The following is a 24,490-nucleotide window of genomic DNA, read 5'->3' as shown; positions in this document are numbered from 1 at the left end:
ATTTTTTACTTTTTTTATTTTTAACATCTCATTTTTATTTTATTTTAATTGAATTTTATTTATTTATTTTTGGGGGGAAGATGCGCCAAATTACTGACTTGTTCCGAGTGCTGAAAATCCTAGTTTCGGCCCTGGTTTCAGTTATCCTATGTATGTGGCTGAATTGTAGTGTGAACATGTTGTCACCTCACTATGCTGGATAATAAGTGTTATGTAGCTCTGTATATTGTGTTTTCACTTCTCCGTGCTCGGAAATACTTCTCTTGTTTGGTGGTATTAGTACACAATGAATAATGGCTGCGTGGTGTGCATGTCTCTGTCCTCTTGTCATGTGCTGGTAATGCTGCAATCAGCTGCTGCTAGGATGTGTTATCTGCACTCCTGTTGATAGGGCCACATGGGCCCATTTATCATTGCATATTTGTGACTATTTCCCCGAAAACACCCGTTCGCTGATTAACCACAAACATTAGGTGTCACCTGAATGTATGACAGAGGGATTACAGCAGATATCTCAAATACCTGCTGCTATCCCTCCATTCCAACCAGCAGCTGCATTGCCCATAGATAGGGATGCAATAGTGCCAGATTTACTAATATCTGGAATGCAAAACATTCCCGATATTAGTCCCCGCAGCTACCGCCAATGGCTGAAGTGCATGCACGGTCAGTTGTGACTGCGCATGTGCAGCACACGGAGCACATCGCAGGGACAGACTTATTTCGGAGCCCCTATCCCTGCCTGTGCAAGGTGATACATTCACCTGATGTGATCGCATTTTGCAATGTGATCTTGGCCGGTAACATTGCGCCCAGATCGCATTGGAAATGGCAATTTTTGATATGCCCCAATGATTGGGCAAGCTGTAACACTTTCTAGTTCTGAACTAAAGTTTTTTTTCAGGTTTGTTAGTAAACTGCACCCACATTAGGCAAACTACACCTTCAAAACTTTTTGCCATGCCCATTTTCCTGTTGCAGGTGCAGCTAGAAATGCTGCACCATTTGCTTGTGTGCCCCCCAGGCTGAAAGTTGCCAGCCAGCCCCTGATGCAGGGGTAGGCAACCTTTGTCACTCCAGCTGATGTAGCACTACATATACCAGCATGCCCTACCACAGTTTTAGTAGGGCATGCTGGGATGTGTAGTTCCACAGCAGCCACAGTGCCCCAGGTTTCCTACAGTACATCTGGCATAATGTATCACCTACTGTACATAACTAGGATTATTATTATTATTATTATTATTATTATTTATACTAGGATTTAATAAGTCCCCAGAGTTCTGTGACGTAGGCCAAACGCTGAATGCTTTTATAAATTACTCATATATTGCACCATATCAGTCTTTCTTCAATACAACACCTTATTCATTGCATATTATGTATTTCCTATGAAGTGATTCTGTGGAAGAAAAGTGTTACAATAGTTTTGCTTATTTCTTTGAAGGCTTTCTTCTCAATGTCTAGAAGACATACAAATTAAAAAATAAATAAGCACACTATTTGCTTCATGGACCAACGTGTGCTTCATGTTTCCTGGCAAGGTGTGTGAGGGGTTAAATGGGTGTCCCTTTCTCAGGTAGCCTGTCTACGTGCAGTGCAAGCTGTAGCCATTCTTCATGGGGGGAGCAAATGTTTACAGGACACTGAAGAATGTTTACTGTCTCAGAGTCACCTGAATCATACTTGCCTACCCTCCCTCATTCTGCAGGAGACTCCCTGAAATAGTAGCAATCTCCCTCACTCCCTGAATAGTCCCTCAATCTCCCTCAAAAAAAGAGAAATCAGAGATACATACATTCAAATGGGAACATTGTTGCCATTACCCTGTATTGGTTATAAGGCACAATGGGGCAGATGTATTAACCTGGAGAAGGCATAAGGAAGTGATAAACCAGTGATATGTGCAAGGTGATAAAGGCAGCAGGCAATCAAATCCTAACTGTTAATTTACATATTGGAGCTAATTGGCTGGTGACTTTATCATCTTGCACATATCACTGGTTTATCACTTCCTTATGCCTTCTCCAGGTTAATACATCTGCCCCAATGATCCCTATGGCTACATGCATTGTAAGGGTTTCTTGTGGCCACTTACAGTATATGGAACCTCTTGTAAAACACAATACACAAAAAAAATTCTGCAAAATATCACTGTCTTTTCTTCAACAAGTAGATCTTACTAACTTTGGGGATCATTTACATGTGGATGTAAGTCATTTTCATGACACGCCTCTCAGATGTAGCAGTACACGCCCGCGCTGATAGGAGTTACTTTTACAATCTCCCTGAAACGCTTTTTCAAAAGTAGGTAACTATGACCTGAATAGGTAAGAGAAGCCTTTGCCTTATAGTAACTTGCTTTTAAACTGTGGTTTAAACATACCTCCCAACATGACCCTCTCCAGGAGGGACACAATGCTCTGCTTCTGGACTTTTCTTTTAATCTATGATTGCAGGCACCTGTTTTGAACAGGTTAATGGATAAGAAAGGTGTTTCAGCACAGGTGATGGCAATCATAAATTAAGAGGGAAGTCCAGGAGCAGAGCATTCTGTCCGTCCTGGAGAGGGTCATGTTGGGAGGTATGGTTTAAAGAGTCTCCTGGAGTACAAAAGCAAACAGTCTTATAATATTCTACAGTCTAGTATAACAAACGGCATAGGGCACAAATCAGACCTGATCGTAGTTGTGCGAAAAAACGCACATCTACGATGAAAATCTCTGACATGCGGGGGGAACGCCCAGCACAGAGCTAGTCTGCCCCACATGCCAAATCCTGCCCTTCCCCCCACAGACCTGTAAAAGCACCGCACGACGGCGATGCTTTTGCACCTGTCGAGAAGCTCCCTGTCTACGCAGCCTAGGCAGGTGGCTACCTGCCATGTCACGCAGCTGCCGCAGCCCGCCCTGCAAACGGTCCGAAAACACCTGCGTTGTGTGGGCCGCATCCCAAAAGAGCTGCCACAACGCCACCGACTGGCCCCATGACCGCCTCTGCCATTCAATCAGGCAGTTGCGATCGCACAAGTAAGATGCCTTGGCATCTTACTGTGTGCGTACGCGCAGTGCAGCTGTTGCACGTGCACACACCTCACCAAGCTTCAGCCTGAGACGGCTGTTGTAGCAGCGTCCAGGTCTGAATTAGGCCCATAGTTCCCTGTGTATCAGTCAAGCTAATATCGCTACACTAAACTGATAATATTTTAAGATTCCCAGCGTAAAACACCTAAAAATTTCCCAAATTATTAACATCAAAATGTTTTCAATAATTGCTAATAATACTAAATAGCATGTGAGGCAGAGAGATCATAAAGTGCTCATTGAATTCTAAATAAATAAAGTGATGGGTGTGATACATGAAGTTATCCAAATGAGCCACGAACATACTGGCATGGATTGGCTGTTACATTGATGGAAATAAGTAGGTACTACGTTCCTGAATCATTTGTAGGAAATGGAATGTTATTCCTTTTGTTATAGACATACTGTATGAAGACTTACGTGCCATCCTTGATTTTTTAATCATGATTGTTATCTACAGTGAATGACGTATTTGTTTGATTTCTTATTGTCATTGTTATTCTCTTGTAGTGCTGTGACATTTTTGCAATATAAAAGGCAAATAAAACATCTACTGTATGCAAGAAAACCCTACAGATCAAAATGAAATTGTCTGGTCACCACAATTTAAGTGCAGAGCATCAGTGCGTCATATATGCTGTGTATATGTGTGTGGAGCCTGCAGGAGATACAGAGGATGCGTGTACAGACACACAGAGGTAAAGAGAACAGATTTCAGACATGACCCATAAGGGTAGGTTTGTGGGAAGAGTAAAGGGGGGTACACACGGAGAGATCCGTGCTTAAATTCTAAGCAATCTGACTAGATTGCTTAGAAGTTAAGCACAGATCTCTCCGTGTGTACCCCCCCCACAGCGTTAGCGATGTGCGGCCCTGCGTGTCACTATCGCCGGTGCTAGATTGTGCCTGCATGCAGGCCAATCTAGCAGATGGCTCATTTCACCGCTGGGTGAAATGAGCGCCCCCGCCGCTGCCCCCCACACTCAGCACACATTGCGCTGTGTGCTGAGTGGGGGAGAGATGTGTACTGAGCGGTCACTGATAGAACGCTCAGCGCACATCTCTCCCCGTGTGTACGGGGCTTATGTTTGCACTTTCATATCACCACAAATCTTTTTTCTAATTTCTAATCTAATCTGACTAGATTGGTTAGAATTTAAGCAGGATCGCTCCGTGTGTACCCCATACAGCGATAGCGATGCGCAGCATCGCTATCACTGGTGCAGGTCGCTCACTTCACCCGCTGGGTGAAATGAGCGCGCCCCCCCCCCTGTCTCCCCCCGCACGCTCAGCACAGATCGCGCTGTGCTGAGCGGCGGGAGAGATGTGTGCTGAGCGGTTCGCTCAGCACACATCTTTCCCCACATCGGCCCGTCTATATGGGCCTTTAACCTCAGTTTCTGCTACCCTCATGATTATTTCAGTGTGCAATGTTTATATCCAACGTACTTGCCCTGTAAATCGTCGTTTTATTGTACTGTGCAAGGCGCTGCGGAACCCTTGTGGCGCCATATAAATAAAAGATTAATAACAATAATAATAGTGTTCAATTTATTAAAACATTTATTTTTAATTTTTTTACATTAAAACATATTTAAACGTATATAAAGTTGGGCACATGTAATGTAAGCTGGATAATGAATGTAAGCTGGTGAGGATGCATACATGACAAAGCACAATAAGTGTGTGTACGTGTATATATATATATATATATATATATACAAACAAATCTAGAAAACCACAGCACTCGCCACCCCAGAAGCGGGGTGCAATATCTGCACTCAGCACTCATAGGGTGGGGTGCATGCAGCCCATGGCCAACAACCCAAATATATACAAACAGAAAGTTCAGCACTCACCATAGCAAGCTCACTTATCCTCACAACATCAATAAATAAATGATGGGGGTTTAGTTAGTGAATTGGCCAATGCACGGAAGCCTGCATACCGCTCGCCAAGGTACCCCGCCTTCTTGCAGGTCCTACACTATCACAAAGTCTCAAAAATTAAAACCTGGCAACTGTATCACACATAATATACTGCACACATGCCCACTAGGTTTAATGTGTATCTGCCATGCATCTTATGGCTTTTAAAGGTACACTAGTCACCTGACACTGGCTGATAAATTACTAAGGAGCAGCTGACACAAGTTTAGAACAAGTGAGATTACACAGGGGTGCATGAAAAGACCTGTGACCACGGTTAATAAGCGTTAACCAAAGATTAACCTCGTAATATACAAACAAATCTAGAAAACCACAGCACTCGCCACCCCAGAAGCGGGGTGCAATATCTGCACTCACCACTCATAGGGTGGGGTGCATGCAGCCCATGGCCACCAACCCAAATATATACAGACAGAAAGTTCAGCACTCACCATAGCAAGCTCACTTATCCTCACAACATCAATAAATAAATGATGGGGGTTTAGTTAGTGAATTGGCCACTGCACGGAAGCCTGCATAACGCTCGCCAAGGTACCCCACCTTCATGCAGGTCCTACACTATCACAAAGTCTCAAAAATTAAAACCTGGCAACTGTATCACACATAATATACTGCACACATGCCCACTAGGTTTAATGTGTATCTGCCATGCATCTTATGGCTTTTAAAGGTACACTAGTCACCTGACACTGGCTGATAAATTACTAAGGAGCAGCTGACACAGGTTTAGAACAAGTGAGATTACACAGGGGTGCATGAAAAGGCCTGTGACCAGGCTTCCGTGAATTGGCCAATTCACTAACTAAACCCCCATCATTTATTTATTGATGTTGTGAGGATAAGTGAGCTTGCTATGGTGAGTGCTGAACTTTCTGTTTGTATGTATATATATATATATATATATATATATATACACGTACACACACACACATATATATATATATATTTATTTATTTATTTTCTGTGAACTCATGTTTTTTTCTGTGCCCATCCCGGCTTTTCTCTCTAAGCATCTGACGTCATACACACGTGTGTCATGACTGGTCACACGCACAGTACTGCAGGACTGGAGACTAGAGATGGCTACTGAGTTGTTGTCTCGACACAATAAGTCAAATCAGTCCCGTAACACTAACTAGGCATTTTAGCGCGGTGTGCAAGAAATGGCGTTGGCGACCCCCCATGTAAGATAGGGGCAGTGCGCCCCGCAGGCACGCAAAAAATATATAGGGGCGTGGCTTCATGGGGAAGGGGCTTGGCCACAAAATAATACCAATTCATACTACGGTGCACAGTAGTCTCCATTATTCAAATTACGCTGCACAGTAGCGCCACTACACCAGGAGGAGCCCCTTTTACACATTACGGCAGACAGTCCCCCTTTTTACACATTACGGCAGACAGTGTCCCCTTTTTACACATTGCGGCAGACAGCGTCCCCCTTTTTACACATTACGGCAGACAGCCTTCCCCTTTTACACATTACGGCAGACAGCGTCCCCCTTTTTACACATTATAATAATAATAATTTTATTTAAATAGCGCGCTTTCTCCAATAGGACTCAAGGCGCTTAACAGATACATAGCATAATAGAGTACAGAAAATAATGACATTACGGCAGACAGCGTCCCCCTTTTTACACATTACGGCAGACAGAGTCCCCTTTTTACACATTACGGCAGACAGCGTCCCCCTTTTTACACATTACGGCAGACAGCGTCCCCCTTTTTACACATTACGGCAGACAGCGTCCCCCTTTTTACACATTACGGCAGACAGCTTCCCCCTTTTTGCACATTACGGCACAGTCCCCCTTTTTACACATTACGGCAGACAGCATCCCCTTATTACACATTACGGCAGACAGCGTCCCCTTTTTACACATTGCGGCAGCCAGTCCTCCTTATTACACATTACGGCAGACAGCATCCTCTTTTTATACATTACGGCAGCCAGTCCCCCTTTTTACACATTACGGCAGACAGCGTCCCCCTTTTTACACATTACGGCAGACAGCATCCCCTTTTTACACATTGCGGCAGACAGAATAGATAGATAGAGAGAGATACTTACTATCTCTCCCCACTGGAAGTCAGGCTCCTCGTGCTGGCAGATCCCGGGCAGCCGCAGGGGAAAAGGAGGAGGGAGGGGGACTGGAACCGCAGCAGCGCTATGTAATTGGTGGAGGCGCCGCTGCAGCAGTCCCCTCTCCTTCTGCATTGGCTGGCTGCCGCCGCTGTGAATGCTGGGATGAGGGAAGCGCATCCCAGCATTCACAGCAGCGCTGGGCAGCCAGTGCGGAAGGAGAGGGGACAGCTGCAGCGGCGCTACTACCAATTACATAGCACTGCTGCGGCTCCAATCCCCCTCCCTCCTCCTCCTCCCCTGCCTCCAATGCTGCTGCTCTCCTCCCCTGCCTCCGACTTCAGCGCGGCGCACAAAGAGGCGGCTTGTAATGACTCATTACCCCCAGGGCGACTGCACTGTGTCCCAGGCACACCTGGCACACACGTAGTTACAGCGCTGATTCAAATCATTTAGAAGTTGGACTGATTGGAGTCACTCACAGTTTGGTGTGGTGAGACAGCCCCCAGTAACCTCTCTTATACCCCTTTTCCACTAGTGTAGCACGGGTCGCAGCCATGTTGCTTGACATGGCTGCAACCCGTGCTACAGCCCCCTAAAGACAGCGCTCACCAACCCGGCAATTGCCGGGTTGGTGACGCGGCTAGTGACGCGGCAGGGGCGGTGCTGGGAGATCACATCAGTGTCAGGGCTGCTACTGTGCCTAACTTCCTGTGACACTGAGTTGGGACAGTGCACACTCAGTGGAGACTCATAGGATTCATTACTGATTCATTCAGTGCAGCTGAATAGCTGACACATTACCAGAGGTATGAGTCACTGAGAACTGACTGCCTGTGACACTGATGCAGTCTCAGTGGAGATGGATCAGATTGATTACTGATTCATGCAGTGCAGCTGAATAGCTGACCCACTCCCAGATGTCTGAGTCGGGTGCCAATCATTGGGACGACCCTGTCTAGGTTGACAGTCACTAGGTTGACCACTGAAGGTCAACACATGACTAGGTCGACATGGTCATTAGGTCGACACTATTTTTTTGGGGGGGGTGTTTCTTGACCCGAATTTCCATCAGGGACCACTGACAGATGAAATACATTTGCTCGCCATGCTTTGGGCACGATAACTCGCTACGCTCGTAACAAGGTTTATAACCAACTTTATGTCCACTTGGATAGAGGAGGTATGAAAAAGTACTAAAAACCTCCCAAAAATCTGTGTCAACCTTTTGTGTGTTGACCTTGCCCATGTCGACCTAATGACCATGTCAACCTTGCATACCTGTCGACCTTCAGCGGTCGACCTAAAAACCGGACACTTTATGAGTCACTCCCTTCACGAGTCCAGCACTGCCAGCAGTCTCTGCACTCACAGCATGTGCACAGTCTGCATTACAAAAGAGCAGTGTACCGAGACACTACACTGAGCTGAGTCATGTGTCTCAACTCAGTTCACTGTATCTCTTTGCCTATGACTACTGGAGACACAGGCATGTGCTGGAGCCGGTACCCAACAGCTGTCTAATCACTGACAGTCTGTTGGGAGTATTAATAGGCCCTACACACTGGGCGATAATCCTCAAAGATATGAACGATCTCGTTCATTAATGAACGAGATACCATTCATATCTTTGAGTGTGGAGGCACCAGCGATGAACGATGCGCGGCCCCATGCTCGTTCATCGCTGGTGCCCCGTCGGCTGTGCATGCAGGCCAATATGGACGATCTCGTCCATATTTGCCTGCACTTATAAGGAGCCAGGTCACTCCCCCCGTCACTGCCCCCCCGCCGCCGGGTCACCCCTCGGCTGTATCCACCATTGGGCAGCTCGGCAGTGGATCGTTAAATTTGTAGGGCCCTTAAGCCAGCCCAGCTCTCGGACAATTTCGGTGAAGCTCGTGCTCTGCCAGAAATGCACTTTATACAGCCTTGTCGGGCCACCTGGGACGAGCAGGGCCACCTGAGATCAACAGGGCCCTAAGCAGCTGCTTTGTTTGCCTTGTAGTAAATCCTCCTCTACTCAAGATGTGTCCAGCTGTACCCTGCAGACATATGTGCCAGTTTAGCTTTGGGAGACGAACTGACAGCAAATTCGTATGGCGAATTACATTTGCAATTCAATTCCAATCTTGCATCCCTTTTTCAGAGTAAATTCGCCTGTTTTCGTTTGCACCCCCCGATGAAAAGATCAGTGAAATCCTCCTCTTAAGGTAAAAATGTTGGGACTTGCTTCAGAACACCTTGGACCACCACAATGACTAGTTAGGCATTTGGAAGTTTTCAATGAGCTTAATTGCACCAATAATTACATGTCATTTTTTTGGTGAAAAAAAAAATAAATGACCTCAAAGTACCCCAAAATTGTTAGTTTATGCACCCCAAATTTAATTAAAGTATTTATTTCAAAGGAAAATTATTACTTTTTATATATTTTTTTACTGAGAAGTGGCCTCAAATTACCCCCAAATCACCTTTTTTTTCTACTTTTTTTTTTTGCATTTCTAGTCAAATTTCTTTATATTTTATTATACAAATTCCGTAAGTTTTTTACATTATTTTACTTTAAAAAAAAAATACACAAATCAGCCATTTGACACCTTTTAAAAGGTGCAATAGTTCCCTTATGCCCACTAATAGTCTTCTATATGTCACTTTTTGGGGTCTAGGATAGGGTTGGGTACACGATCCCGGCGGTCGGAATCCCGGTGGTCAAAATACCGATGCCGGAATCCCAAATGCCAGAATGCCAGCAGGGGGGCAAGCGTAACGAAGCCCCTTGCGGGCTAGCTACGCTCGCCACGCTGCGGCCTTGGTGGCTCGCTTCGCTTGCCACAGGTTCTATTGCTACTCCATGGGTGTCGTGGACAATCAGGAGTGACAATAGCTGTGGCGGCGCTACCAGCATTCTGGTGGTTGGGATTCCGGCGTCTGTATTTTGACCGTTGGGATTCCGACCACCGGGATTACAATTACATCCCATAGGAAGGTCTCCCTACTTTTTCATGCTATTTTCCCGACAAAATTAGCAAAAGTAGAGCAAGTTGTCATTTCTAATTAAATTTTGAGAATTTCGGATGCGCACATGAAGGCAAATGTGCGAGTTTAATGCCTTTTGCAAACTTGCACCTAATTGAATTCCCCCCTCTTTATGGGACTAATTCAGAGTTGATCGCAGCAGCAAATTTGTTAGCAGTTGGGCAAAACCATGCTGCACTGCGGGGGGGGGGGGGGGGGGGGAGTGTCAGATATAACATTTGCAGAGAGAGTTAGATTTGGGTGGGGTGTGTTCAAACTGAAATCTAAGTGTACCAATTAAGCAGACAGTATTTACCCTGCACAGAAACAATATAACCCACCCAAATCTAACTCTCTCTGCACATGTTATATCTGCCCCCCCCTGCAGTGCACACGCAGCAGAGCAAACGGGTCCCTATTGCGCATGCGCCGGCGCCGTAGTGCATCGGCGCATGCCAGATGTCCGAAGGCCGTAGCAGGGATGCGATGGCCTCTGCCTGATTGACAGGCAGAGGCGATCGCTGTGCGGGAGGGGGCGGGAGGTAGCAAAACGTCGGCGTTTGGCCGCCATTTCGTGGGTTTGGTCCGGTCAACGCAGGTGTGGCCGGACCGAACGGGGGTCGGGCTGCAGCGGCTGCATGACGTCACACGCAGCCGCTGCGGGCCGGGGAGCGATGAGTAGCTCCCGGCCAGCACGCTAAAGCTGCGCTGGTTGGGAGCTACTCTTGAAGTGCAAAGGTATCGCCGCTGTGCGATGCCTTTGCACTTCTGCATGTCAGTGTGAATGATCGTAGCTGTGCTAAATTTAGCACAGCTACGATCAACTCGGAATGACCCCCATAGTGTAGAGATGTGGCTTTCACGATCCGGGTCATTTCTCAACAATATTTACCTTCCAAATGCCTCCTGAGACTGTTCCAGCATTCCAAGCCTGGATTCCATCTGTGCTATCTGCGTGCAGCACGCTGCATCCCATTGCCTCAGGTCTCTTCATTGTTATTACCGTACCCTGAAGCATCCGCATCTCTGCTGCATTTACAGGAACTATGTATTGCATATTCTTTTCCATTGCTGACGTTGCTGCTGTTATACCACCTGAACAGTGCTTTAATAAAACTTTTAAACTCACTCCTTTTGTCGTGGCCACGCCTTCAGGCTGGGGTACTGCATGTCTAAGAGTCCCATTCTACCACCCAGGTTTAATTATACTGCAGCCCCTACAACTGAGGCTTTCTGCCGTCAGCACCAACCCTCAGTTGTGACAGTAAGCACTGACCTAATGAATCCGGCTGGAGACCAAGACCAAGCGACCAGGCCGATGCAAGAACTGGCAGCCCGACTTGAACATCAGGAGGCTGCACAAGGCCATGTTATCCGTTGTCTCCAGGATCTCTCCTCTCGGCTGGATGGAATTCAAACAACCCTCCGAGGTTCAGGGGCGTCCAGTGTGCCGACTGCAGTGCCTACGGTGGTAACACCACCCACCTTACCCATTTCTGTTCCACGTCTCCACTTGCCGACTCCAGTTAAATTTGAAGGATCCCCAAAAGCCTGTAGGGGATTCCTCAACCAGTGCGAGATTCATTTCGAGTTACAACCTGGCAGCTTCCCAACTGATCGCACCAAGGTTGCCTACATCATCTTCCTCCTCAGTGGCTCCGCCCTTGACTGGGCATCACCCCTATGGGAGAGATCGGATACTCTGCTATCCTCCCATACAGACATTGTGGCAACTTTCAGGCGCATCTTCGACGAGCCAGGTCGTGTAACCTCAGCCTCTTCAGAAATTCTCTGGTTACGTCAGGGGGCACGAACTGTTGGGCAATATCTGATACAGTTCCAGATTCTGGCATCTGAACTTTCTTGGAATGATGACGCCCTTTATGCAGCCTTCTGGCATGGCCTATCTGAACGCATCAAGGATGAGCTCGCTACCAGAGACTTGCCTCCGAAGTTGAACGAGCTCATATCCCTATGCACTAAAGTCGACCTGCGGTTCCGAGAAAGGGCGATTGAGCGAGGAAGGTCAATGTTTCCTAAGTCCTCTACTGCTCCTCCTCCTCGTCAACCATCTCTGCCCAAGGACGAACTCATGCAGATAGGTCGCTCTCGTCTATCTCCGGCAGAGCGTAGAAGACGTCTATCCGAGCGTCTCTGCCTGTATTGTGCTGCACGATCCCACGTTATCAAGGCTTGTCCCAAGCGTCCGGGAAACTCCAAGTCCTAGCCCGCCAAGGAGAGGGTCGGCTAGGAGTAATGCACTCCTCTCCATCTTCAAGTGATTGTAACCTCCCAGTCTCCCAGAGCGTCAGCGTCGGCGTGAGGGTAGACTTTGCCTCTACTGTGGAGCCGCGGATCATTTCCTCAAGTCTTGCAAGTCTCGCCCGGGAAACGGGCAGCCCTAGCTTGTTCTGGAGAAGTTAAGCTAGGGGTTGTTTCTCAATCTTCTCCGGCAGTGGACTGTCTGCTTTCTGTATCTCTGTTTTCTGAGTCTGAAGTCAAAACCGTTAAGGCGCTGTTGGACTCAGGAGCTGCGGGGAATTTTATTTCCCTTTCCTGCGCCCAGAATCTGGGTTTGAAGTTACAGTCGGTCGAACGACCTATTACGATAACTGCTATTAATGGTACCCAAATTCCTAATGCTCTGATTACAAGTCATACAATGCCAATCAAGCTGCAAGTGGGAGCTTTGCACCAAGAACATCTGGAGTTCCTTGTGATTCAGGAGATGTCCCACGATCTCGTCCTTGGTCTTCCCTGGCTCAAGCTTCACAAACCTCACGTCGACTGGAGGTCGACACATAATTTCTTGGAGTCCATTCTGTCACTCGAATTGTCTTACTCCTGTCTACCCGCTTCGTGCATCGTCCAAGTCGGATGTAGAGCTTATTCCAGAGGCTTATCGGGAGTTTACAGATGTTTTCTCGGAACAGGCGGCCGATAAGTTACCACCGCATAGACCTTGGGACTGTCCTATTGAGCTCATTCTGGGGAAAAAACCACCTTGAGGTCGTACCTATCCTTTGTCAGTACCTGAGACTCAAGCCATGTCAGAATATATCAAGTCTAATCTGCAGAAGGGATTTATCCGCCCCTCTACTTCCCCAGCGGGAGCAGGCTTCTTCTTTGTGAAGAAAAAAGACGGAGGCCTGAGGCCATGTATCGATTATCGTGGTCTAAATGAAGTCACCATTAAGAATAAGTATCCTCTGCCGCTCATCACGGAGCTTTTCGATAGAGTTCGCGGAGCTCGAGTCTTCACTAAGCTCGATTTAAGGGGAGCTTATAACTTTATACGTATCCGACAAGGGGACGAATGGAAGACGGCCTTCAATACTAGGGACGGGCATTATGAGTACCTGGTAATGCCGTTTGGCCTCAGCAACGCCCCCGCCGTTTTTCAGGGATTCATTAATGAAGTCTTTCGGGACATGTTATACCTAAATGTGGTGGTATATTTGGATGATATCCTGATATTTTCGAAGAATCTCACTGAGCACAGAATACAAGTTAAGGAGGTACTCCTTCGGTTGCGAGAGAACCATCTTTACGGCAAGATTTCCAAATGCACCTTTGAGGTCCCCTCTATTCCATTTCTGGGCTACATTATTTCAGGTACGGAGTTGCGTATGGATCCGGAGAAACTTTCTGCTATTCGGGACTGGACTCAGCCTCTTTCCTTGAAAGCAGTACAACGGTTTCTAGGGTTCACAAATTACTACCGGAAATTCATAAGGGGTTTCTCTACTATTGTGGCGCCTATTACTGCCCTAACCAAGAAGGGGGCTGACCCAAGCCATTGGTCCTCTGAAGCTGTAGCATCGTTCGCCCAGTTGAAGGCAGCCTTTATGACCGCTCCGGTGCTTCAGCAACCAGACTTTCTAAAACCATTCTTTCTGGAGGTTGATGCTTCTACGGTAGGCATAGGTGCCGTACTTTCGCAGTAAGCTTCAGATGGGAAGTTACATCCATGTGGTTTCCATTCTCGCAAGTTCTCCCCTGCTGAATTAAATTACACCATTGGAGACAAAGAACTGTTGGCAATAAAATCTGCCTTAGAAGAATGGAGATATCTTTTGGAAGGGGCTAAACACCTAATTACGATTTTCACGGATCACAAGAATTTACTGTATCTTAAGACGGCCCAGTGCTTGAATCCCCGTCAAGCAAGATGGCCGCTCTTCTTTGCTCGATTTTCGTTTGTCATTAAGTACCGGGCTGGAACTCTTAACACCAAGGCGGATGCCCTATCCCATTCCTTAATGGCTTCGGATGAGGAGAATTCCGTTGAAAAGGCGTTGATCCTCAGTTCTGTCTCTATTTCTGCGGCTCCCACTGCGTTGGGTCCTCCTCCTGGAAGAATGTCTGTGCCAGCTAAATTTCGACCAAGATTGTTGCAGTGGGCTCACATTTCCAAGTTTTCTGGCCATCCGTGAGTTCAAAAGATGTGGGAATTTCTACGAAGATCTTACTGGTGGGACACTATGAAGAAGGACGTTCAAGAATATGTCAACTCGTGTCCTCAATGTGCTCAGCACAAAATTCTTTGTCTGCCTCCTGCGGGGTTGTTGCACCCATTGTCCATTCCTAAGAGGCCATGGACTCATATCTCTATGGATTTTGTTACTGAACTGCCTCTCTCTAAGGGTCATAACACCGTCTGGGTGATTATCGACCGATTCTCTAAGATGGCACATTTTGTTCCGTTGACCGGATTACCATAAGCTTCTAAGTTGGCTTTGTTATTCATTCAGGAACACTTCCGCCTGCACGGGTTACCTCTGGAAATAGTCTCGGATCGAGGGGTACAGTTTACGGCAAGATTCTGGAGAGCCCTCTGCACGGCCCTACAAATAAAACTCAAGTTTTCATCTGCTTACCATCCACAACCAATGGGCAAACTGAACGCGTCAATCAAGATCTAGAGACTTTTCTCCGTGTTTACCTCTCCCCCTCACAAGATAATTGGGTGGAGTTGTTGCCTTGGGCCGAGTTTGCCCATAATCATCTATATCACGTCTCGACTGGGGAGTCTCCATTTTTCATTAATTACGGATTTCATCACCAAGTTCCAGAATTACCCATTTGTCCGCCAGAAGAAGTTCCTGCTGCAGCCTCTACTCTCCGGCATTTTAGTCAAATCTGAAGTCGAGTCCATGCCAATCTCGAGAGAGTTTCCGGTCGCTATAAGTTCTTTGCGGATAGGAAGCGACGGGCAGCTCCTTAATACAAGGTTGGTGACAGGGTATGGCTCTCTACCCACAATCTTCGTTTAAAGGTACCCACTATGAAGTTCGCTCCAAGGTTCATTGGTCCTTATCCCGTGTTACAAGTTTTGAGTCCGGTTGCCTGCAAATTGGGATTGCCTTCCCATCTCCGGACACCAAATTCCTTCCATGTCTCTCTTCTTCGCCCTCTTGTTTTGAACCGGTTTCATTCCAAGTCCCCAAGGCCAACCTCTGCAGAGGCTGAAGGGGGTACGGACTTTGAGATCAAAGCTATTCTTGATTCTCGCTATCTTCACAAGAATCTACAGTATTTGGTGGAATGGAAAGGTTTTGGCCCCGAGGAAAGGAGCTGGGTCAAAGCTACTGAGGTTACGGCTCCCCGACTGGTGCGGATGTTCCATTCCAGACATCCAACAAAACCTGGAAAGTGTCCAGGGGCCACTCCTGGAGGAGGGGGTACTGTCACACACCAGAGGCGGTGTTCGCCGCGCTTACCCCTGCGTGTCTGCTGGTCGGTGTTGCGGCCTCTGCCTTCGGTGGGCCACGGGCTCCGGCGTCTGGCTGGCGCGGCTCCTGGCGGTTCTCCTGGGCATGGGCGCCGCCATGACACCCGGCTTCACGTGGAAGGGTGGCGGGTGACGTCATCTGACTGCTCTGCCAATCCAGCGGTGGCGGGGAATTCAAAGTCAGATGCCGGACGGAGCCTCAGTGCCTGAGTATCGTCTTTCCCTGACGTAGATGCCAGCGCTCTTGTTCCCGGCAAGGATCTCTGCAGTTGTACTCCAGTGTCTCCGGCATTTCCAGTCTGCCAGTTCGCTGCACCGGTTCCAGTGTACTCAGCGGCCGGTATATCTCTCTGCGGTCCAGTCACCAGTGCTCCTAGGAATCAGCGTGGCTGCGGGCCTAAATCACCGTTCTCAAGTTCTACAAAATAACAGCGTATAAAAACCCCTGCACTTCAGTTCCTCACATCATCAGCGTCTCAGTCACCGTTCTCAAGTTCTACAAATTAACAGCGTCTAAAACCCCTGCACTTCAGTTCTTCACATCATCAGCGTCTCTGTCACCGCTCAGTGCCTGAGTATCGTCTTTCCCTGACGTAGATGCCAGCGCTCTTGTTCCCGGCAAGGATCTCTGCAGTTGTACTCCAGTGTCTCCGGCATTTCCAGTCTGCCAGTTCGCTGCACCGGTTCCAGTGTACTCAGCGGCCGGTATATCTCTCTGCGGTCCAGTCACCAGTGCTCCTAGGAATCAGCGTGGCTGCGGGCCTAAATCACCGTTCTCAAGTTCTACAAAATAACAGCGTATAAAAACCCCTGCACTTCAGTTCCTCACATCATCAGCGTCTCAGTCACCGTTCTCAAGTTCTACAAATTAACAGCGTCTAAAACCCCTGCACTTCAGTTCCTCACATCATCAGCGTCGCAGTCACCATTCTCAAGTTCTACAAAATAACAGCGTCTAAAACCCCTGCACTTTAGTTCCTCACATCATCAGCGTCTCAGTCACCGTTCTCAAGTTCTACAAATTAACAGCGTCTAAAACCCCTGCATTTCAGTTCTTCACATCATCAGCGTCTCTGTCACCGCTCACAAGTTCTTTATCAATCTGTGCCTTTATCATCATTTATAAGTTATCAGTGACTTTTAAACATCTCCCACAGTTTCTTCAGTTACCAGCATCTCTAATCCTGCTCATAAAACCCTTCAGTGGGTCTGGACATTTCCCTCATTTATCCCTTTTGTCATTTGACTTTAAGTTATTTTCCCTGCAATAAAATTCTTCAATATTTCATCAAACTCCACTGTCAGCGTCCTGTATGAGGAAATCCTATATTAGGCCTCCCCTTTTCCGGCTTAGTTGTGGTTCCACTTCCCAACCATCGGAAGAATCCCCGAGTTCACAACACCCTCAGTCTAGGCCACTGACAGGCCCCTTTCCCACTCCTGGGACCAAGAAAATTAGTCTACTGACAAGCATTATATTATTGATCCAGTGGCCTTCTCCGCAGTGAGGATGGACTCTATGCCCCCACCAGGGAAAAGTCTTGTTAAACCGGCTATCAGAAGGAAGCCCTTGCATTGGGAACATTCCTCTTGCTTCGCCGGAAATGCGTGCATCCAGAAGACCTTAGCATTTGTTTCCAGATCATACTGGTGGCCGACCCTGAAAAAAGACATTACTGCGTTTATTGCTTCCTGCCCAAAATGTGCCAAACACAAGGTACCTCGCCAGTCACCCGCTGGGCAACTGGTTCCTCTATCCGTTCCTCATCATCCGTGGACCCATTTGTCAATGGACTTTATTACGGACCTTCCTATGTGTAACAAGTTTAATACCATCTGGGTGGTAGTTGATCGGTTCACCAAGATGGCTCATTTCATTCCTCTCACCGGTCTTACGTCAGCTTCCAAGTTGGCTCAAGTCTTCATTCAGGAGATCTTCAGACTACATGGTTTTCCTGAGGAGATAATTTCTGACAGAGGTGTACAGTTTGTAGCCAAGTTCTGATGAAGTTTGTGCTTAGCCCTCCAAGTCAAGTTAAAATTCTCCACAGCTTACCACCCCCAGACCAACGGTCAAACTGAGAGGGTGAATCAGGACTTAGAGGCCTTCCTCCGTATCTATGTATCTTCTTCCCAAGATGACTGGGTTCAACTCCTTCCATGGGCCGAGTTTTGTCACAACAATCAGTATCACTCTTCATCTTCTACGCCATTCTACACTAACTATGGATATCACCCAAAGGTTCCAGAATTTCAACCGCTTCCAGCAACCTTGGTGCCTGCAGCTGATACCACTCTTTGTCAGTTTTCAAATAACTGGAAGAATGTCCGAGCAGCTCTTCTCAAAGCATCTTTTAGGTACAAGAAGTCTGCGGATAAGAAGCGTAGGGCAATTCCTGCCCTCAAAGTGGGTGACCGTGTTTGGCTGTCAACGAAGAATCTGAGATTGAGAGTGCCAAGCATGAAATTTGCTCCTCGCTACATTGGTCCTTTTCAGATTGAACAAGTCATCAACCCAGTGGTGTACAAGCTTCAGTTACCCCCATTTTTGAAAATTCCCAGGACATTTCATATCTCACTCCTGAAACCAGTGATCCTGAACCGTTTCCATTCAGTGCTCCCCTCTGCACCTAAAGTTCAGACTCAACATGGTGTTGAGTATGAGGTTGCCAAGATCCTAGATTCACGGTCATTCTCAGTACCTGATTGATTGGAAGGGCTATGGCCCTGAGGAACGCTCCATGTCCATGCTCCTAAATTGGTCCGGGATTTCCGTACCAGATTTCCTATCAAGCCTAAGAAGTGTCATGGGGCCACTCCTAAAGGGGGGGGGGGGGGGAGTGCTGTCACGATCCGGGTAATTGCTCAACAATATTTACCTTCCAAATGCCTCTTGAGACTGTTCCAGCGTTCCAAGCCTGGATTCCATCTGCGCTGTCTGCGTGCAGCACGCTGCATCCCATTGCCTCAGGTCTCTTCATTGTGATTCTGGCAGCTATATGGTTAAAGCTCACATTCAAGTTACAAACAGTCTTTCCCTCCAAAAGCTAACATGGGCGCAGCCATGTTTTCCTGGTCACATGTTACCTTTCAGCCTATCAGCTGCACTCTGGTCTCAGCCTAGTTATCCAGAAGCTGCTCTTTAGACTCTGATTAATTGCCCAGCCAATACCTGCTTCCCAGCAGGTATAAATATCCTGTTCCTGGGCTGGAAAGAGGTCAGTGCTTCAGTTGTCAATCCCAGTGATACAGGTCTCCCTGCTTTGTGGTTGTTTACTTTCTTCAGGTATTCTAGCTCCTGTCTTCAACTCCACTAGAGACCCGCACCAGTTTAACATCCAGCGGTGCAGCCTGTCTCTGCAGTGTTCTAACATTGCTCCCTGCGACTGGCAGTGTCTAACACCAGCTTCCAGCATCCAGCTTCCAGCGGTGTCCGATCTCCAGTCACCATCGGTGTTCCGCCATCGATCTCCAGTCACCATCGGTGCTCCGCCATCGACCTTCTTACTTCCAACGATCCCTAGCATCACCAGTGCTCCTAGATAATTCTCCAGCTACACTGGTTCATCAAGCACTCCATTCATCTCACCATCTGGTCCGGTTCCGTCCGGCCTAATCAGCATCTAACTCATTCTTCAGTCAATACCACCAGCTTCCAGAGGACCATCTGCTGGTCAGTTCCTGTATCTACTCTACCACTCAGCGTTCGGGTACCGGTTAAGGACATTCCATCTCCTAGTCAGCAAAGACTAATACCTATTATTACCATACCCTGAAGCATCCGCATCTCTGCTGCATTTACAGGAACTGTGTATTGCATATTCTTTTCCATTGCTGACGTTGCTGCTGTTATACCACCTGAACAGTGCTTTAATAAAACTTTTAAACTCACTCCTTTTGTCGTGGTCACGCCTTCAGGCTGGGGTACTACTGCATGTCTCAGAGTCCCATTCTACCACCTAGGTTTAATTATACTGCAGCCCCTACAACTGAGGCTTCCTGCCGTCAGCACCAACCCTCAGTTGTGACAGTGGCATGACAATTCTAGTAGTAAATGCTACAGATGCAGTATGCTATTTGAACACAATATAATAATGTAATGAAGTGTTTGTCACACCTGAGGGCTGAGGCTGACCTGGGGAAGACTCAGGCATAGGGGCTGACGTGTACTTAAACCTGGGAGGTAGAATAGGGTTCTTGGACATGCAGGGAACCTTAGCACCGATGTCCGAAGGCGTGACCAAGACAACTTGAATAAAAGCAAAGGTTGTTTATTAGCACACAGCTCATATACACATCGGCAGTTCAAAGAAATGATGCGCTCAAAGACAAGGATGTGCAGATTACAGGAGGCAGTACAGTTCCTTAAGGCGCAGTGGTAATAGGTTACTGTGGCAATGCTGAGAATACAGTATGGAATAGTCCATGCAAGACCCGGAGATGGAAAGTCCGTTTAGGCCAACAGCTAACCACTGTATAGGTGAACGTACAGGTACAGACCAGCAGATGGCATACTGGAGGCTGGAGATGGTAATATTGCACAAAGGTAGAGATGAGCGCTGAAGAACTGCCAGGGCTGCCGTGTAGAACCGGCCAGGTGGTAAAGGTGCTGAGGAACTCACCGATGTAGACAGAGTTCGATGGTGAGGGCACCGATGGTGAACTGTGGTTCGATGTTGGAACACCGATGGTGGATGGAAGCGATGCTAGAACACAGCTGAGAGCTGGTAGTGATACTTAGGCTCAGACTGGCCCACAAGGGTACAGGGGAGACCACTGGTAGGCCCCACTGCCTGGGGGGCCCTCCTCCTCTAGGGATCAGGTTATAGACTGTGCACTTGAATTATATATTATACATATGTTACCTTGTACTGCACAGGATTAGGATGTATTCTCTACAGTACATTGCTGTCATTAATCTGGCACATTATCATGCATGCACTAGCATTAATTACTATAAATTATCAAGGAGTCCAGACCAGGTACTCTATAATGGTTAGCCAAACCTCTGTAGTGGCTGGCCACACCCCCTTTGGAGGCTGGCCACACCTCTAATGACGGGCCCCTACCACTGCATACTCCCGGTGGGCCCTTCATGCTCCAGTCCGACACGTGATACTGGAACACCGCTGGAAGCGATACTGGAACACCGCTGAGAGCTGAAAGCCAGTGAGGAATCACTGCAGGTCACAGAGAGCAATGTAGGAACACTGCTGGAGTCAGGCAGCACCGGAAGGTGGAAGCTGGTGCGGGTCTCTTTAAGTGGAGCAAGGTCACAGGAGCTGGAATACCTGAAGACAGCATGCAGGAACATCCACAGACAGGAGAGACATCTAACACTGGGATAGACAACCAAAACACTGACGATTAGGCAGCCTTGATGCAGGATATTTATACCAGCTGGGAAGCAGGTATTGGCTGGGCAATCAGGGAGAGTCCAGAGTGCAGCGGATAGGCTATGGAGAATCATGTGATGATTCTCCATAGCCTATCCGCTGCACTCTGGACTATCCCTGATTGCTCAGCCAATACATGGCGTAGCCATGTTTGGTTCTGGAGAGAAAGTCTGTTTGTATCAGCATGTGGAAACCTGCAGTAATGGCGGCGAAGGCCGCAGAGGACAGGAGATGCCATCCCCTGGAACAGGAAGAACATGCTGACTAGTCGCCATGACAGCGCTGCTGGGATCGCTGAGGGCAGACTGAGGAGATGCCGTGCAGCGTGTTGCACGCAGACAACGCAGGTGGAAGCCAGGTTTGGAGCACAGGGACAGTCTCAGGAGGCACTGGTAAATAAGTGTGTCTAATTGACAGTGTTCTATAAACAGGGAGAATAGTGTCTTAACTCATACATGCCACCTGCCCACTCATTGAGTGTTGGGCAAGCCCCCACTGTGGTGTCAAAGTCGAAAAATATTGCAGTACACACATCACGTACAAAATACACACAGATGGCCTCCGTGCGTGTACTTGTTCTGCCGTGCGTGCGCATATTCGCAATTTGCGTATGGTCGCTCCCAAGGTCCTGCGCATTAACGCGTAGTATGAGTATTTACGGTAGAGTTTGTGAACGCATGGAAAAGCCATCAAAACACATTACATATTTAATCCAAATAGTGCACAATGTGCACATAGGGGTATATTTACTAAAATTCGTATTTGTACCGATTTGGAAGGAGATTAAACACAAATGACATCAAATGTGTGAATTTGCAACTTTTTGAATTTATTACGCCTCATTTACTATGCTGTCGTGTTTTGATTATTTCCATTTTTCAATGTCGATGTCATTCGTGTTTTTCCAAGATAGAATGCGGCCGATTTTGTGTTTTTGCGGCTGTGTTGTCTAGGTTTTTTTCCGAATGCGTCATTTTTCGGTTACGGCAGTGTTTTTCCGTTCCCGGCCGTGTTTTTTTTCTAAGTTTCGTTTTTGTCACTCGTCCGTGATTGGTTTGATTCGTGATGGAGGAGTGTCTGTGCTCATTACTATAAAACCGCCCCAAACCGCCCGAACCTCGTGGGTTTAGCTAGTGGAGAGGTGAGAGGAAGTTGTGTTTGGTGTTGGAGAGTTGATAGGAGTTTTTGGCGGTTTTGAGGTGGTTCTTTGCGATTGGTGAGTGCTGTACTGTGTGTGTAAGTAGTCTTGTCATACTTGTTGTGTAGTTATTTGAAAGTCTGTATAGTTTTTTGTCTTTGTTTTTATTTTAAAGTCTATTGTCATTGTTTGTGAGTGTGTGAGTGAGTGAGTGTGTGTGTGTGTGTGTGTGGTGTGTGGTGTGTAGTGGTAGTGGAGGAGTGTGTTTAGTGTTTTTTTTTTATCAGTGTTATTTGTTGTTTGTCCGGAATATGTCCCAGTCAGAGGTGAGTGAGAGGGAGGAGGTGAGTGAGAGGGAGGAGGTGAGTGTGGTGGAGGAGGTGAGTGTGGTGGAGGAGGTGAGTGAGAGGGAGGAGGTGAGTGAGAGGGAGAAGGTGAGTGAGGTGGAGGAGGTTAGTGAGGAGAAGGGGGAGGTTGGTGCTGCGGCCTCGAGTGAGAGTGACAGTGATGGTGCTGTGACTCCGCAGCCATGCACCACTACAAAGACTGGGCGCAATTTAAAGTTCAGCTATGCAGAGAATATGGCATTGGTGCGGGAGCTGATGAGACATCATCGTCAGCTGTTTGGCCATGATGCTGCCAAGGTTTCTTCACGCAGGAAGAGTGTTCTGTGGGGGAAGGTAGTTGCGGCAGTTAATAGTGAGGGTGTGGTGAGGAGGACCAAGGACACGTGTCATAAGCGATTCTACGACATCAAGCGGCGTGTCAAGGCTAAAATGTCTAAGGAGGCTAAATCAGCCCGCCAATCAGAGGGTGGACACCCCTTCCGAGCGTCATATCGGGATTGGGAGGAGCCTGTGCGTTCCCTTATTCCGCCAGAAGTGGGTGGTGCGACTCATGTCCGGGATTCGGATCGCCCAAGGCAGGATGGTGAGTTGTCTTTTTTTTTTTTTTTTTTTTTATAATTAAAACATCTGTGCTTTGTCCTTAGTTGTCTGAAATGTCTTCTAGCTAATTGTGATTGTAAGTTGGTTAATTCTTCTAATGTGTTGGTGATGTAGTTTTATTCAGAAATAGTTATGTTTTTGTCCTTTGTATTATCAAGTTAGCATCTGACCTTGCCCTTTTTCTGGTTTTTTAAACAAATTGAATTTTTTTGTGGGTGTCTTTAAATGAAGTGTGAGTCATGTGTTTTGCGTAATGTTTGTTTAAATTTTTTTAATGTAGTTATGGTTATTGTGTGTTGTTCTGGGTTGTCCTTTGTGTGGTTGATGTGATTTTACATGCAGATTCTAATTTTATGCTTACATTTTTGTTCATATATTTGGTTGTAGTGTTTGGTTGTTAGCACCAAACAAATGTTAAATACAGAACAATGGCCCTCATTCCGAGTTGTTCACTCGGTAATTTTCTTCGCATCGCAGCGATTTTCCGCTAATTGCGCATGCGCAATGTTCGCACTGCGACTGCGCCAAGTAAATTTGCTAAGAAGTTTGGTATTTTACTCACGGCATTACGAGGTTTTTTCTTCGTTCTGGTGATCGGAGTGTGATTGACAGGAAGTGGGTGTTTCTGGGCGGAAACTGGCCGTTTATGGGAGTGTGTGAAAAAACGCTGCCGTTTCTGGGAAAAACGCAGGAGTGGCTGGAGAAACGGGGGAGTGTCTGGCCGAACGCTGGGTATGTTTGGGACGTCAAACCAGGAACGACAAGCACTAAACTGATCGCACTGGAAGAGTAAGTCTCGAGCTACTCAGAAACTGAACAGAAAAATCTTTTCGCAATATTGCGAATACTTCGTTCGCAATTCTGCTAAGCTAAGATTCACTCCCAGAGGGCGGCGGCTTAGCGTGTGTAATGCTGCGAAAAGCGGCTAGCGAGCGAACAACTCGGAATGAGGGCCAATATTCTGGTTGTGTTAAGCTACCACGGTTGGGTTTTTAGTAGTATAATATTGTGAATTCTGCACCTTTGGGTATGGATTGGTTGGTGTAATTGTTTCATAATTTAAGTTTACACACCCAATGAAGTCAGGCAGAAAAGCATAAGCAAAGTTTTGTTTACTTCTCATAATGTTCCTCATATGTCTA

The 24,490-nt window shown here is 47.2% G+C and overlaps 1 long non-coding RNA gene across 2 annotated transcripts in view; it reads left to right on the top strand.

The window, feature by feature from the left end:
- The window catches only part of LOC134911315 (uncharacterized), a 126,500-nt gene that overhangs the window by 35,852 nt on the left and 66,158 nt on the right, over positions 1-24,490 (top strand). The window contains exons 3-4 of one of the 2 annotated variants that reach the window (XR_010176473.1): positions 3,594-3,781; positions 9,265-9,328. This is a non-coding gene — a long non-coding RNA (uncharacterized LOC134911315). Of the gene's footprint in view, positions 1-3,593; positions 3,782-9,264; positions 9,329-24,490 lie in introns of those variants that run through there. The other variant, XR_010176472.1, reaches the window with a different exon arrangement.

The sequence above is a fragment of the Pseudophryne corroboree genome, chromosome 4, assembly GCF_028390025.1.
Source record: "Pseudophryne corroboree isolate aPseCor3 chromosome 4, aPseCor3.hap2, whole genome shotgun sequence".
Taxonomy (NCBI): domain Eukaryota; kingdom Metazoa; phylum Chordata; class Amphibia; order Anura; family Myobatrachidae; genus Pseudophryne; species Pseudophryne corroboree.
This window is presented reverse-complemented; position numbering and strand designations above follow the sequence as displayed.